We start from the raw sequence: 16,224 nt of genomic DNA on the forward strand, positions 1-16,224 counted from the left end.
TGCTGCAATCTGAACTCACGTGCGACAGCAGGTGGAACGTAGCTCACGTGCAAACAGCTCAACTAAAAAGAGAAAACGGACGTCATATCGTAATCAAATCGTCATAACGCCACGATGCATATTGTGAAATTTTTGCATCGCAATAAATCGTACAATGATAAATCATTACACCCCTAATATATATATATATATATATATATATATATATATATATATATATATATATATATATATAATTTATACACACATATATAATTTTAGGCCTATAATTTTTGACATTCAAAATCCCTGTTGTATTGTTATTGTTATTATTTTAAATTTTTTATTATTTTTTTTTAATCAGTCCAATTACTCTAAATATGCATACAAATGCTTTGAGCTTGTTCACACTTTACCACTTCCAAAGGTCAATGTGGTTGCACCTTGTGTATAAAAAATACACAAACTACGGTAACACTTTCACAGTCACAAATTTTTACAGTCACAATTCACAGTATTAACAAACCATTAACTAACACTACTAGCTTAATAAACTACTAATTATCTGCTTATAACTAGTTAATACAGACATTGGGTTTAGGGTAGAGATGCACCAAACATTTTGCCACCAAAAACTTTCAGGCCGTAAATGGCAAGATTTTTATCAATGAAACAACAAGACCGAAACGATGTGTTGTGATGACGCAAACAGGAACTTGCATGTACTTTTGTGTCTGTGTGGTGTGTCTATTTGTTCTGTTCTGATCCTCTACTGTCAGGCCCGGATTGGCTAATCGGGAGGACCGGGAGAATTCCCGGTGGGCCGGTCCATTTATTGGCCGCGAGGGCCGTTGTCCCTAGCTCCAGAATCTGTTGCTCTCAGCAGTCACACTTTTTACATAATTTTTTTTTACTTGACCACAGTCTTCTTATTAATTATTTTGTTAATGCACAGTTGTTGTGGTCCAGTGGTTAGCACGTTAGGCTACGACACTGCGGACTCGGGTTTGATCCTCGTCTGAGTAGTTTTTTTTTTTTTTCATTTTTATTGTTAAAACATATAATACTGTTAGGGTTGTTGAACATTTGAAGTTCTAAAGCAGCTGTTTTCTCAAAAAAATATGTGATAGTGTCATTAGAAACTGATTTGGAAATGACCTTATTTTAATATAGTCAGTCGTGAACTGAGGTGGGTCGGTCTGAGGCTTGAAATTCCAGGGCTGAAAAGGAGTCCCACTCCGGCCCTGTCTACTGTACTAGATCCGTGTTTTGAAGATGATTACTTGGATGCGAAAATAAAGCAGTGCACACGTGAAATGATCCAGACCCCGACAGATGTGGAGAACCAGGTTGGAGACTGATGACTCTTTCATAGTGTAAGTGCAAACAAAGCTGAAGCAGTGCGTGCGCAGCACATACAGTAGGTAGAGAAGTCTTTATTTTAGAAATTATCTAGATCATAAAGAACTGCATGCTTCAAAAGCTTTATGAGAAGTGTCATTCATGTCTTTTTAGGTGCACTCAGAAACGATCTCCTGTGATATCATGTAGTATTGATTTTGATCATCAGCATGATGTAGGTCAATAGTTATAATATTTAATATATCTATATAGCTATAATATATACATAATCAAACTAGTGGCAAATTAGGCAAAACTGATACTAAAATTGTTTTAAATTTGGTTTTGTAGTTTAGGCCAACAAATATTTGTTGCATTTTTTAATAGTTATATACATATAGGGCGAGGCAGTGGCGCAGTAGGTAGTGCTGTCGCCTCACAGCAAGAAGGTCGCTGGGTCGCCAGTTCGAACCTTGGCTCAGTTGGCGTTTCTGTGTGGAGTTTGCATGTTCTCCCTGCCTTCCAGTGGGTTTTTCTTCTGGCTGCTCCGGTTTCTTCCACAGTCCAAAGACATGTGGTACAGGTAAATTGGGTAGGCTAAATTGTCCGTAGTGTATGAGTGTGTGTGTGGATGTTTCCCAGAGATGGGTTGCAGCTGTAAGGGCATCCGCTGCGTAAAAACTTGCTGGATAAGTTGGCGGTTCATTCCGCTGTGGCGACCCCTGATTAATAAAGGGACTAAGACGACAAGAAAATGAATGAATGAATGAATGAATATATATATATGTAAATTGCTACTTTTACTGTAATAAGTTCTCATCTCCAGATATGATAAATATCTAAAGTATCTTCAGAATTTGTAATTGATTTTTTATTAATTTTTTTAAATGTTATTTTATTTTGGTGCATCCTTAGTTTAGAGTTTGGGTAAAAAAATAAAAAATAAAAAAAAACTCAGACCCTAGATCTTAAAACCAGCCACAATGTTTTTCTTTTTTTATTTATTTTTATTTTTTATTCATCATCTGAAAGCTGAATGAAAGCATTAAAGACTATTTTTAGTCAATTGGTGGTTTAAAGAAAAAAACCTAAATACTGAGAAAATTGCCTTAAAAATTTGACAAATTATTAAATAAACAATGCATAGAACTGATAACAAAAATAAGTTTGTGGTATTCTTATGCTCGGTAAGTTACCTATTTTTGGCATAAAATGATAATAAATTTTTTTTTCACTCCTGAGATTTTTTAACCTGTTGAAAAAAAGCATTAAACCTGTACACAGTATCACACCTATGATGAAAATCATGTTTTGTCAGCTGTTTGGACATAACTGTGTGTAAGTATAGTGTGTCCACAGTCATACTGGGGTGATATAAAGAAAATAAGTCTCTTTTTTTTATTTCCTGATTTTAAAACAGGATCTAAATCCTTCCCATTTTGAGGCCCACCGCAACGTGGTGTAGGAATGTAGTTTTCCTGCCCACCGAATTGATTGACATTTCTATATTAACATGTCTCCATAGTAATGCATATAATCATATCAACAAGACAGGACGTGCACAAAGCAACTGGGATTAAAAGATCTGTTCAGCTCTCTATGATCATCAATCATCATCAAATGTGATTAAGAATGAGTTTTACAAGCTTAAAACATTATTAAAACAGTGCATGTTTGAAATAAATTACAGAGATTTTACAATCTTTATCACCATGGCTGCATTTACAAAAGAAGACGCTTCAATCCTGGTTTGTAGACGTGAAATCAGGTTTATTTTGTATACTAACGGATATCCATACAGTAGTTGATATTAACATGTATCCTGTCACATTGGTTATGCAAAAACAATGCAAAGATAAACACACGTGCTGTGTGTGTGTGTGTTTGTGTGTGTGCACTTTGTAAAAGCATTGTGTGTGACTCATCGAAAGGCTTAAATCACCTCCACAACAAATACATCAAATAATCATTGGGAAAGTTCTTACTGTAGTATTTCTTACAAAGAGAATCTGCTTTCTTCATGTCTGTCACTGTGCTGTTTATCTGACGCAGCCGAGGCTGAAAATTGAGGCACAGTCTGACAGGCATGTGGGAACGGTGGGCAGGAAAAACCAGCATTAAAGGGACAGGCAACAAAAACAGCTATACAATGCTCAAAGCTGAAAATTCCAAACTTCTGAAAGGTATAATAAATCATCCCATAGGTGTTTTAAGCTGAAACTTTACCGAAACATTCTGGAAACACAAAAGATGTATCTTAAATCTTGTAAAAAGGGGTAAAATAGGTGCCCTTTAACATTATTTAAGCGGTTTTTCAGCAGCACATTGGAAAAATGATATCTTGTATGATTTGATCAACACCAAAATGAAGGGTTAGATTAGTGAATGCATGAACTAGTAAAATATATTCATTGAATGTTACACAATATAAGATATGTGAATAAAAGTGTCTTGCAAATGAATAAATTAGGCATGTTTGGTAAGAAAAACAGTACATTCTAAAGCAAAATGAAGTACATAAACATAACACTAAATGCCCCAAACCGTAATTAGTCTGTGAGGGAGAGTGAGTGACAAAAACCTTCTCAATTGGCTGTGTAAAAACAATTAGACCTCCATTAGAAATTAACCGCTATGTGGAGCGAGAGACTCCTGTTCTCCCCATGAATTAAAGCGTAATTGATTGGATTGAGATGATATTTAATGAAACATGTATTTCATCATTCGACAAATTACGTTAAGCACTAAAGCACCTGAGCTGGGGGCCGAACCGTCCTGACCCGAGCCTGGATAATTGTACTGATTGTCTGTTATGTTATTCAAACACACTCCAGTTCACCGGTCTAGTTCATTACAGTCAGATCGCCCTTTCTTTCCGAGCTTTTGAATTCAAAAATCGTGTAGCGTGTAACATTTTCCATGCCATTTCATTTCTTTGAGTTAAAAGCAAATGCTCATTTCTTCCTTTTTGTGACATTACAAAGTATGCCTAGCGATCACTGATGTTTAAAGGGGTCAAATGTCTCTTTGCCTGTCTTGTTTAGTGAGATCCGAGCAAGAGGTTTCTCTTCCGAATGTCATGTTAATGATGTTAAGCTCAAGGTCTGTGTTAAACTGGTGAAGTAGGTACAGATGACCTCTCGGCTTGCTGATGACCTTTTTTCTGTTCACTTCAGCCATTTGAGTCGCACCGGGGGGCTTACTTTCCACAGAAACATCTTTAATTTAGCTTGACACAAAGCAGTGGAAACTACTGAAAAGCATTCATGTGTGACTGTGATAGAGGAAGAGAGAGAACAAACCCGTTTGTGAGAAATTAAGAAAACAATTACAGATTTTAATCAAAAAATGATGCTAGGTCAATAATAATAACATTAAAGGAAGTTTACAGCTTAGTACAAGCTCATCTGTCGCTTATAAAATTAGCATTTTAATAATTACAATCTCACTGTAACCCATATCCTTGATCCTTTTAAAGGGAGGTTCACCCAAAAATGAATTTGCTCACTGTTTACTCCCCCTCAAGTGATTCTAAACTTATGAGTTTCTTTTTTTTCTGTTAAACAAGATATTTTGAAGAAAGCTGAAAATCTGTAACCTTAATTTATTATGTATCATGGGTCGCCACAGCGGAATGAACCACCAATCTGTAACCTATAGAAATGAATTGTTTCAGATTCCTAGAATTCTTCATATTATCTTCTTTTGTATTCAGTAGAAGAAAGAAAATCTTAAGAAAGAGTAAATAAGTAAAAATCAACATTATGCAAACATATCTGTTGACTGAGCTCAGTTGGGTCCTGAACGTTCTTTTAATTGCCTAAATGCAGGCACCAAAAAAAAAAAAAAAAAATGAAATATTGCATTAATGCCATATGTAAGGAGTGTTTTTTTTTTATTTTTTATTCATAATGAGTAAAATAATGAGTAAAAGAATGAGTAAAATAAACGTATGGAAATTTGGAAACACTTGAGGTTAAGTAAAATGTCAAAATTGTATTTTTTGGCTGAACTGTCCCTTTAAGAAAAAAATAAATGCGTAAAAATTGAACAACAATTAAAAATGTATTATATTTTATTTCATATATTAGGTTTTTAGTTACAATAATCCTAAAATAATTCAGCAAAAATCCGCATACACAGCAAATTCATCAGTTAAATTCTCGGTGTTGAAGCATTTCAGAGTAAAGTGTTGACGTTAAAGAGTTAGATTTTGATAAATGAAAATAATAAGAGTTAGAATTGATTTTATTCAGTGCGAAATCAAGGAGTTATCTTTTCTACACTTGGTGGTGTTATTTCCAACATCCGGGAATTCATGCAGCCCCAGTCACTGAAGAATTTTCCAGACGCCATTTTCCATCTGAGGTTTAGAACAGCAACTGGTGAGTCAAACTACCTAAATGTTGGTATTTTACTGAAGGAAATACAGTTGTAAACATGTTGTTAAGTTAATAACTTGAGTGACAATTTTAATCTTCTGCGGTTCATTCATGGTCGTTTGTGTATCTAGCTTAACTGCATTACTATTGACTTCTTTTCAAGAATGTTTTTATATATGCTCACGCATACATAGTGCATAAAAACATCAAATGTACATGTTCAACACATTTCTGTCACGCTTAATGCCATTTTGTGCGTTGTTACCCATCTGTAAAATAAAATCGACACTTCTCCTTTAATTCGAAGCAAACTAGTGAGGGAATCCCCGGAGCAGCCTAGCCTACTCTGCCCGGATGCTAACGGCAACACAGGACGGTTTCCATGAGCTCTGGAGAGTTTCTAAAACATATCTGGTGAGTAAATGAACATATGCTTACTTGTAAAAGGCTTCCTGACTCAAACATATGATTGTTTGTTATTCGTGTACGTTAATTTGGTTATTTTAAACACCGCGGCCCTTTTAAACTGGCTCATTCGTGGCCGTCCATAACATTATACCGTTAGTTCATAGACTCGTGTGATAACGTACGCTTGAATTATATTAAGCGTTGACAACCATTAAAGTCGGAATGTTAACATTAATGTCTTTAAATGACCGCGTTTGCACTTTCTCAGACATTTAACGTTACAGAAGTCTCCCGGAAGTTGCGGGACTAACGTTAACTTTATCCCGCAAATGCACAGAGAGTCCCAGATGCCCAAGTAGATGCCCGCAAATGAATGATAATCTCCCGGAAATCGCGCGTCTCCCGCCCGATCATTAAACACTTTGCACACCCCTCTCCACCGCATCCCTCCCAGCTCTTCAGGTACGTCGCGCGCAAGTCACCCCCACCGCTCTTTAGGTACGTCGCGCGCAACTCATCTCATTGCTCTTCAGGTTCTCATCTCTCCCGCTACCTCCCGCAAATCAACTCTGTATCCCCCGAAAATGACTTTTCCCAACTCGGGATGTCTGACGTTAGTAAGTTTGGCTATTTCTGTAGTCAGGAACATCTTAGTCAAGCTTTTTCTCCCGCATGATATTGTGCTTAAAACTATAGGCTAAACTTAGCATGTACTGTACACAACATTTCCGTTTTATTAAAGACAATTTAGTGCGTTGTAAACAGCCACCTGTCTGTAAAGTTATTTAACTGATTCATATTTGAGCAGCCTAATGATGATACAGGTTTGATTTGTAGATTTATTATCAATAATCAACATCTGAATCAAAAGATATCTGAAAAAGTGTGAGGCATACTTTGTGATGTTCATCTCTCCTTTTTATCTGAAGGTTATGCATGTGTTAGATACTAATGTTTTGTTGTTGTTTTTAACAGCTACAGTTCTCTATACAATAACACAAGACCCTGTGACGGTGGCTGATTAGAGACGGATGGTGTATTTCCAGAGTTGGTGAAATGACCAAGCACACCTTCTTGGTCATATGTGGTGATAATAATGAAGGTATGTTTGATAAAGTTCTGTATTTGTTTCACATGAGCTGAGAGGGTATTAGAGCATTAGAGAATAACAAATGACATGAAGGTGATAAGTTTTGTATTGTGGGTGAACTGTTACTTAAATAATGTTTTGCTTTTTGCTTTGCACTTTTCCTCTTCAGCTTATCCTAATATTTTAGATTATATTTGGACCTGAAACATCTGCTAGACTCCAGGAAAGGTGGCGTCAATACTGGACCTGAAAGGGCCTTACAAGTTGAATCTGTTAAAGAAACATGCACACGCACACACACACACACACACGCACGCACACGCTTACAGAAAACTGTTGTTTATGAAGTTTATGAATATTTTTTACACTGTGGCCAATATTTTGGGGAAGTCAGCATCACTAAATGATATAAAAGATTTTAAGCTACTCTAAATTTTGCTCCAAGTGTTGTGTTAAATTGAGGATTCTGGACAGACAGCTGCCTGTTTTTCCAGTTCTACTCATAGTGGTTAACCTAATTGTTTTTGGAGATCCAACAGTGATGTATGTGTTTTTTCTACTTTTCCATATCCTGTCACCTCAACCAGCTGGGAGAGTCAAGTTGTGGATCATCATGAAGATTTTCAAAAGGTGAGTTTAGATTTCTTGAATGTTTTATTTACTTTAAATGTTCTTTTAAATATCATAGAATTTGACTGCAATTTGTTTTCAAACATTTTTCTTAGTCATGCTGGAGTCTTGAAGAGTTCTTAGATGAGCATCACCCTATATCCGTGCATCAGGAACCACCAGACGAGCGATCAGCAGCTACTACTGTACATCGTCATGGATAAAAAGGTCATCCTGTGGCTGGGAAGCACATCTTTCACAGGACATGCTTGATGAGATTTCCTAGCTCCAGTTTGTTTTCACACAAGTTTACAGCATTTATACCTTCATTTAAACTGCTGTGTTCGATATGGAGGACCAAGGAAACACCAGAAGTGAAAGATTTGCACGCCAAGTTGTTTAAAATGTAATTTCACAAGAAAACTATGAGTTCAGAAGTAAACTATGAGTGACGATATATTAAACTTTCAAATTGCTCTGATGAAACATCAAGTTTGGACCAAAGGACTGAAACAGCCTTTTTGAGCACTGGTCATACATATTTTGTTGATACTGTCTGTACTAATAACACATTTAAAGCATATTTGACATTGTTGCATTTTAAAAACTGAATGAATTGTTGAAGTGGTGAATGTTTTCAAATAAAATGTTTTTTCTTTTGTAATTTACAGTCTATTTGACCTTTTTACCATATTTACACTCAAGAGAGTTGAATAAAATAACAATTTATTACACCATGCGGTGTTTAATATAGTTACATTTTTTAACTCTGCCCAGAGTTAAAATTAACCCTTACTTCGGTGTCAATGTGCCAACCCTTTTGAAAGTGTTGATTTAACTCTGTTTTGAGTGGACCCCATGAGACACTTTCAAAGTGTTGAAATTAACACCTATAGAGTTGTTTTGGGTCCCCATATTTTGCCGTGTATTTTTTTTTTTTTTTACCATATTCTCTGCAGGAATGGCAAAAAATGTCCTCAGAGTCATTTCTTTACTCATAATGGGTAAATATTCAGTAAAATAATGATTAAATTAAACTTAAATGTTTGAAACCACTTGAGGGTGAGTAGGTTATCAGTAAATTTTTGGCTGAACTGTCCATTTAAGAAAAAAATTATGCATAATTATTTATTTTATAATTTTTTTCTTATTTATTTATTTATTTATTTATTTATTTATTTACTTATTTATTTGTTTACTTACCTAGTTATTTGATTTATTTGTGGAAATCAACATTATGGAAACAATTCTGTTGACTGAGGTCAACTTGTATCGTGAATGTTCTTTTAATTGTCTAAATGCAGACACCAAATAAAAATTTAAATATTGGATTAGTCATATGTAAGGAGCATTTTTTTATTCATAATAAATAAATGATGAGTAAAATAATGAGTAAAGGAAACCTATAAAAGTTTTGAAACACTTGAGGGTGGTAAAATTATCAGTAAATGTACATTTTTGGCTGAACTATGCCTTTAAGAAAAAAAGAAAAAATAAATACATAAGAATTTCCTTTATTAATTTTTTTTTTTAATTCAACATTATGGAAAAAATTCTGTTGACTGAACTCAACTTGGATCCTAAATGTTCTTTTTGATTGGCTAAATGCAGACACCAAATAAAAAACTGAAATATTGCATTAATGCAAGGAGGATTTTTATTCATAATGAGTAAATGATGAGTAAAATAATGACTACATAAAACATATAAAAGTTTGGGAGCACTTGAGGGTAAGTACATTTTCAGTAAATGTTCATTTCTGGCTTAACTATCCCTTTAGGAAAAAGTAAACACATAAGAATTTATTTATTAATTTCATTTACTTATTTATGGATGTCAACATTATGGAAACTTATGAAGCTTGTGCCCAGGACTCCCGCCTGGTCATTTGGCATTGAAGGGGGGTCCGAGGTCAGGTAGGTCTCAAGAGCCCCCCTTAGTATAGGAGGTAAAGGGGGAGAAGGAGTGGATGGTTGGATTCTTCGAAATATGAAGATGAGGGAGGTAAGAAAGAGTGTTATTAATGCAGACTCAAATACGTCTGACAGGTTCATGGGTAATTGTTGATGCGAGACAACCCATGGTCAACCACAGCACGTGATCCTCTCGAAATTAGTTTATAAAACTTCACTTATAACTATTTCCTGTGCACACATCCACTGAAAGATGTCATGACCACCTAGTAAAAAATTACTTAAGTAAAAGTTATTCTGTTCAAGTCCTCAAATATGAAAATGACATTTAAAGCTTCAACTGCTACTGTAGGATGACAGGAAACGTCTTATTATGGCATTTAAATATGGGTCACGAGCCATGATAAATTGTGTTATTTTTATGATGTTATCAAAGTTACTCACACTAAATTGATGCATTAAATTAACACCTATACAGATAAGAAAGAAATACACAAGTCCCACTCGTTATTTGCATCATTTCCTCAGAACATCTGCGATATCTGGCTTTCCCATCACAACATGCTTTCTCCTCTGCCATCAATGTAAGTTTCAAACTCCTGGCTCGCATGATCGCCATCTGATTTCCCTCATATGATATATTTGGCTGTAATTACCGGGAATGTTAATGCAATCTGCGAGTGATTAGATTGACTTTGTGGCCACGATTGCTTCCTCTGGCTTTTCTGCAAGAAATTCAATTCGCCCCGTGTAGGGAATGCGAGCACGGTGTATAAAATGAGACGAACGCTCCAAACGATAAGTGCATTTGTGCTTCTTCGCCATAGCCCCCTCGGCGTCCCCACCGCGCTTCATATGCCAACAGAATTTGTTACGAGGCCACAAGTTCAACCCAACGATCGCCTGCCTTAGACGGTCCTTATTCTCAGCGGCGGCGCTGTAAGGACAATGAATTCCTCTAGTGCGGCTGTAATTATTTTATAGCTTTCCATGTCAGCCGTGCATTGCCTTGAATAAGACGTCTGTTAGGCCCCGTGCTATACACTCACGCTGGGAATACAGCAAACACCCTAGCGCTCATTGGGGATGAATTGAGTTGACATGCTTTTTTCTTTGACTCAATCCCTGTTCTTCTCAATGTTAAAACCAGGTCCCTTTTTCTCCCCTCCCTTATCGCACCTCAGCTTCCCTCTCTCTGCTTAAATCTCCTTAAATCCCTCGCTACCTACAGGCAACGGCTGCATCTCCTAGTGCACTAAAGCTACACGCCATTCACCAAAAGGTCTCCTAGCAACCACTTCCGTCTTTTTTTTTTCGATCCTCCTAAAAGGGATGTTTTTTTGGAGAGTGCACTGAAGATGTGAATAATGTGGCGGATGAAGTAAAATGCTCTGGATAATTTAATCTCCGTGTGGATATCTGGCGCATGTTTATCACAGAAACCGAAGTTTACGACTATGAAAGGCCCATACAGAGCTGTTTTGTGTCACATTTGGGGTCAGATGTTTGGCAGGACATCTTGTTTTGCCATGGTTGAGTTTTCCGGTGAGCGTGAGCGTGATTAAAGGGATAGTTTACACAAAATTCTGTCAGCATTTATTCACCCTTTACTAGTGCAAACGATCACATTACAACCAAGTCAGAACTCACTCACTTACCATCCTTCGGCTTAGTACCTGATTTATCAGGGGTCGCCACAGTGGAATGAACTGCCAATTACTCTGGCATAAGTTTCATGCAGTAGATGCCCTTCCAGCTGCAACCCAGCACTTGGAAACACCCATACACTCTCGTATTAATGCAAACACACATACACTACAGCCAATTTTGTTTACCCAATTCATCTATACCTCATGTCTTTGGACTGTGGGGGAAACAGGAGCACCCGGAGGAAACTCATGTCATTGTCAACATGAGGGAACATACACGAGCCACTGAGCCACTGATTAGCTCGTTTGATTAGCTCAGCTCAGCTCACCTCTCATCTGACAAATCTGCAAGTTGAGTCATTCCTTCAAGTGACGCTGACAGTCAGTTAGCTTAACCAGTGCCAGAACTTATGATTAGTTCCCCTTTCGAGTCTTTAGGCTTTTGAGTTGTGTTCATCACGTGAAAGCACCTTATAAGCATAACTAATGCAGTCTTGAGTTTTTCATTCATCACATGAAAAAATGAAATGAAATCTAATTATTTAGTTAAGCTTCATCCTATGGTTTAAAAAACAGACAAAAAGCATAATATCGCATTCAAACATTTATAATGGAGCTTGTTTGAGATAATAAATGCATCACAGAATTACACAACAACAATGGACTCTTCTCACAAGACTGTTATGATACATGAAATGGTCATCAGCATCTTAAATCCTTGAAAGTTTTTTTTATTTCGACCTTTTTTAAATGTTCATACATTTATATATATATATATATATATATATATATATATATATATATATATATATATATATATATATATATATATATACATATATATATATATATATATATATATATATTTCTGTATGTATTATAATCTAATTTCAATCAAATTACAAAAAAACAAATGACCGCTTGAGGGAAGCATGACGGCTCTGTGGTTGGCACTGTCGTCTCATAGCAAAAAAATTGCTGGTTCGAGCCCCGGCTGAGTCAGTTACCATTTCTGTGTGGAGTTTGCATGTTCTCTCCGTGTTCGCGCGGGTTTCCCCCATAGTCCAAACACATGTGGTATAGGTGAGTTGAGTAGTGTATGTGTGTGAATGCAAGAGTGTATGGGTGTTTCCCAGTACTGGGTTACGGCTGGAAGGTCATCTGCTGTGTAAAATATACGATGGATAAGTTGGCGGTTCATTCCACTGTGGCGACGCCTGATTAATTAAGTGACGAAGCTGAAAAGACAATGAATGAATGATGAAATTACCGCAAGGTGTTTCTAATGCAGTGTCTATGGGCAGTACAGTATATTTGACATTGATCTCTCTTTGTTATCCTTCTTAAACAATTTTCCCCCTTTTTATGAATGTCTCTATAACTGTTGTGAAAAAATAAATTTAAAATATGTATATATTTGTTAAACTCTCCCATTCACTGCGCTCTCCCATTCTTTTGCTATACTGTACCTATGGTATACGTAAGATTTTTTACTTACTTTTTTAATTAATTTATTTATTTTATTCAGAACAACAGTATCTCCAGCAGAAAAGTAGTAAATAGTAAAGAAATCAGTGTTTTGAACCTAATCACGACAACAGAAGTCAATGATTTATTTGAATTATTTAACCTGACATGTTCACTGCTCCAAAATATTCTAAATGTTTCTCAGAATAAAATCATTGTGTTTAATGGTGAAAAAGTTTTTGTTTTTACCCAGACATTTAAAAAGAATATATTTTAGAGCAGTAATCACAATACTATGAAACCCTATTATTATTATTCAATCCTTCAGAATCTTATACCAGCCCATGCCTACATCTAGCTGCAATGGATTGGCTTATGTCTTTTACCTGATGAACAAATGACTAAAACACAGGGACTCTAGAGATTAACAAATCAAATCTTTTCAGCTCTGACTGCATAGGATTGGCTGTTAGGTTTTTCATGTGATGAACGAATGACACTAATCTTCTTCACCATTGGCGAATTAATGAATCACTCCCTGAGAGGAACTCAGCGATTAGGTCAGTCACGATATATATTTTTTGTTGTATGATATATTGCACCAAAATATATTGCGATAAACAATATTATTGTCATTTTAAGACCATTTCATGCCGCTCATCAAATAATGCCAGAATTACACTATAATATCATCACAATGAAAGTACACTCCTTTAAAGAACACATAATATTATATTCTTATAACCATTACAAATAATTTTAGTCATTTTAACAATTAAGCACTGGAAAGTGAAAGCATCAGAATGTGAAAATGTATATCTTAAATAAATGATAATGAATGTTTACAAAAAAGTGCAAGGTAAAAAGTAACAAAGGCTCTAATATCTGCTACCAGATCTAGTTTCAGTCATCAGACACCCAAATGAAAACAAACTGAAGTCATTTACAGTAAATACTAGTGTTTTTTGACCACACTGACAACTCTTATAGAGATAGAGATGTTGCACAATCAGCTAAAATGTGGCTAAAATGGTTTTTGTTATGTATGGGCGATACACACTCACCGGCCACTTTATTAGGTACACCTGTCCAACTGCTCGTTTATGCAAATTTCTAATCCGCCAGTCACACGGCAGCAATTCAATGCAATTAGGCATGTAGACATGGTCAAGACGATCTGCAGCAGTTCAAACCGAGCATCAGAATGGGGAAGTAGGGTGATTTCAGTGGCCAAATTGGACAATAGAAGATGGGAAAAGCATTGCTGGTCTGATGAGTCTCAATTTCTGCTGCAACGTTCAGATGGCAGGGTCAACATTTGGTGTCAACAACATGAAAGCATGGATCCACCTTGCCTTGTATCAATGGTTCAGACTGGTGGTGTAATGGTGTGGTGGATATTTTCTTGGCACATTTTGAGCTCACTAGTACCAATTAAGCATCGTGTCGACACCACAGTCTACTAATACAGAGTATTGATGCTGACCATGTGTACATCTTCTGATGGCTACTTCCATGTGTCATGTCAAAGCGCAAATCATCTCAGACTGGTTTCTTGAATATGACAATGAGTTTACTGTACTCAAATGGCCTCCACAGTCACCAGATCTCAATCCAATAAAGCACCTTTGGGATGTGGTGGAAAGAAAGATTGCACATCATGGATGTGCAGCCGGCAAATCTGCAGCAACTGCATGATGCTATTATCTCAATATAGACCAAAATCTCTGAGGAATATTTCCAGTACCTTGTTAAATTTACACCACGAAGGAATAAGGCAGTTCTGTTTTAAAGGTGGCCGGTGAGTGCATATTGCACCAACAAAAATGATTGAGGTCATGTCCATGTCCAATAATAAAATCGTTCATGAATGGCCCATCACATGACTTCCAAAGGATTTGTTTTTCCTACTATGGAAGTCAATAGTTTAGTCTAACATTCTTCAAATACTTTATTTTTTGATCAACAGAATACATTTTATTTGCTATGAAAGAAAGGTGAGTATTTTTAAATAAACTATCCCTTTAAGTGCTCGCTGAGTGGAGCATTAGGCAAGACAAACTGTACGGATTAATATGCGCTATAAAAATGAATCCTGTGAACTTTCGGGCAGTGAACTCTGGGTTAACAAGGAGGCGGTGAGCTGTAGAGATTTCACAAGGTTGAGGTCAGTGTGGGTTCACTGCCTTACAGTGAAAGATAGCAGAACCCAAGGGAGTGTTCCTCGATTTGGAATTCGAGTTCAACTTCATACCAGGCTCGGAGATCATCCCATCCCATTCCTGAACCCCCATTTGTCTTTTAAACAAATAAAATTGAATGTGATGGATTTCTCCTATGGCCATTGCAGGCCGTACTTGAGCTTCCCAGGCTGAAAAAAAAATCCACAACACCTCTGGACAGCTGGGGTTTGTTTGGCAGCTTCATTCCTCCAGGGAGAGGAGGATGAGAAGGATACAAAGTGCATTCATTCAAGAACATCCATTCACTCTGTAAACCTCCCTGAAACCCTGCAAATGCAAAATCAATCCACACAAAAAATGATGAGGCACCAGTTCTCCTCAAACACTGGAGTAATAAAGAAGCCCATCAATATTTACAGAGCAAATGAGAGTAAGGAAATTACAAAATGTGTCTTTTCTAATGTTCTATTGATGTGGGGCCTGCTCTGCATATATAAACAACAGCAAATCTGCCTCCTCCATAAAACGGAAGGTTGTATGGGGTGAGCTTGAGAATGTTCTGGAAAGAATGATTTATAAAGGAATGTTTATTGTTATGTGACCTGATTAAGAAATTGTAAGATGTATAACAGTCTTGATGAGATAATATTATCTATGTACTAGTAGACAAAATACTGTTTGTAAAATAATGTTCTCTGTCTTGTAGATAGACAGTAGTAAAATATATTATATGAGAAACTTGTTTCCCACAAAACAAGTGGATCTAATTGGATGTGCATTGTAAACCTTAAATAAAGATCAAAAAGTGTAAGAAAGATTATTGCTATTTTGTCATGTTTATTGCTATGTGAAATGATTTCGAAATTGTAAGATGTCAGAGTCAGAAGTCAGAATTATTAGCCCCCTTTTGATTTTTATTTTCCTTTTTAAATATTTCCCAAATGATTTTTAACAGAGCAATGACATTTTCACTGTACGTCTGATAATATTTTTTCTTCTGGAGAAAGTCTTATTTGTTTTATTTCGGCTAGATTAAAAGCAGTTATTCTTTTTTTTTTAAAAACAATTTTGGGACAAAATTATTAGCCCCTTTAAGCTATTTTTTTTTTCGATAATCTACAGAACAAACCATCGTTATACAATAACTTGACTAATTACTTTAACCTGCCTAGTTCACCTTATTAACCTAGTTAAGCCTTTTAA

At 36.1% G+C, this 16,224-nt stretch overlaps 1 protein-coding gene and 1 long non-coding RNA gene across 4 annotated transcripts in view; one reads left to right on the top strand and one right to left on the bottom strand.

The window, feature by feature from the left end:
• The window catches only part of LOC147834029 (uncharacterized), a 1,152,336-nt gene that overhangs the window by 974,542 nt on the left and 161,570 nt on the right, over positions 1-16,224 (bottom strand). The gene's annotated exons all lie outside the window — the stretch shown is intronic.
• Positions 7,086-8,473, top strand: LOC141377629 (uncharacterized). Its single transcript, XR_015508123.1, has 3 exons — positions 7,086-7,212; positions 7,388-7,830; positions 7,926-8,473. It is a non-coding gene; the product is annotated as an uncharacterized LOC141377629 (long non-coding RNA).

This window comes from Danio rerio, chromosome 14 (assembly GCF_052040795.2).
Source record: "Danio rerio strain M-AB ecotype USA chromosome 14, GRCz13ab, whole genome shotgun sequence".
Taxonomy (NCBI): Eukaryota; Metazoa; Chordata; class Actinopteri; order Cypriniformes; family Danionidae; genus Danio; species Danio rerio.